At 38.7% G+C, this 1,510-nt stretch overlaps 1 pseudogene; it reads right to left on the minus strand.

Moving 5' to 3' along the window:
• Nucleotides 1-381: 381 nt before the first annotated feature.
• On the minus strand, nt 382-1,144 carry LOC101361728 (olfactory receptor 481-like; annotated as a pseudogene).
• Between the last annotated feature and the right edge of the window lie 366 nt (nt 1,145-1,510).

The raw sequence follows: 1,510 nt of genomic DNA on the forward strand, positions 1-1,510 counted from the left end.
CATTGCCCAATATGGTAATAACATAGACTCCTAGAAAAGATGCTTTCTAAGATGTTAATTTACAAAATGATGTTTTTTAAAAAAGAAAGAACTCTCTAATCATAGGCTCCCTAATTAAGGGCAGAGGAGAGAAAAAGTGACACTACATTCTCCAGGTATGCTAACTGAAATATATATATCTACTCTGACCCTACAAAATTTCATGAAAATGATTTATTTTGTGATTCTAGAAAACTATAGTTAGCATTAATCAACACATTGGCATTCTATATTTAAAAGAGATCTTCACATAAAACCATAAGACTAATGAAAACCAAACATCCATCACAGATATTCCACAAACTATAGTTTTGCAGTTTCTGGATTTATATTTGACTACTTTCAAAGAGACCAATGTGTTCTAGTCATCAATTTTCTCATGGCCTCTTTGACCTCCTTGTTTCTCAGACTGTAAATAAGGGGGTTCAACATGGGGATCACCACTGTGTAAAACACAGACACTAATATAGTCAGGTGAGTGGCTTGACTTTGGTATGACATAAACAAATGTAACTGTCCCATAAAACAAAGTGACTTCAGTGAAGTGGGAAGTGCAGGTAGACAAGGCTTTGTGCCATCCCTCTGTAGAGCGCATCTTCAGGATGGAGTGGAGGATGTAGACATATGAAACAACTATGATAAACAGTGTGATCACAATGATTGACCCAGCTGAGATGGCTGAGATATTTCAGCCATAGAAATATTTCAATAGGCACAAGAAAGCTTCACTAGTGGTGGAAGATCACAGAAGAAATGGTTGATTTTATTTGGTCCACAGAATGTCAGGCTCATTAATCAGGCAGTACATGATGAAGCATTCACACATCCACCCAGATAGGAAGCAACCAATAAGATGATGCAGACCCTGGGAGATGTGTGTGGAGCAGAGAAGTGGGGAGCAGATGGCCACATAACGATCGTAGGCCATGTGAGCCAGCAGGAAGCACTCAGCTGTCCCAAAGATAACATCAGAGCCAAGCTGGGCTATACAGCCAGCAAAAGGGATGGCAGTTCTTTCTCTTAAGAAACTCACAATCATGATAGGTGTGACCGATGTAGAATACCCGATGTTCACAAAAGCCAAATGGCTGAGGAAAAGGTACATTGGGGTACACTGGGGTGTGAAGATGAGGGCTGCTTCGGATTAAGAAGATTATGCTGACATTGCCCAATATGGTAACAACATAGACTCCTAGAAAAATCACAAAGAAGATGGAACAAAGTGTAGGATCTTTTGTTAACCCTAAAATAATGAAGTCTGTCACTGTTCTGTGGTTTTCCATCTCCATCTTATTTGGAATGGCGCCTTTTGAAATAAATAAAAAACAGTTGATATGTGGTAAAATAACACAGAACTATACGCATACATTGTACCAATGTCAATTTCCTGTTTTGATATTGTACTCTAATTATGTAAGATGTAAACTATTAGGGGAAACTGGGTGATGGAAAACATGACCCCTCTGTGCTA

Source organism: Trichechus manatus, unplaced genomic scaffold (assembly GCF_000243295.1).
Source record: "Trichechus manatus latirostris isolate Lorelei unplaced genomic scaffold, TriManLat1.0 scaffold00232, whole genome shotgun sequence".
NCBI classification, from domain to species: Eukaryota; Metazoa; Chordata; class Mammalia; order Sirenia; family Trichechidae; genus Trichechus; species Trichechus manatus.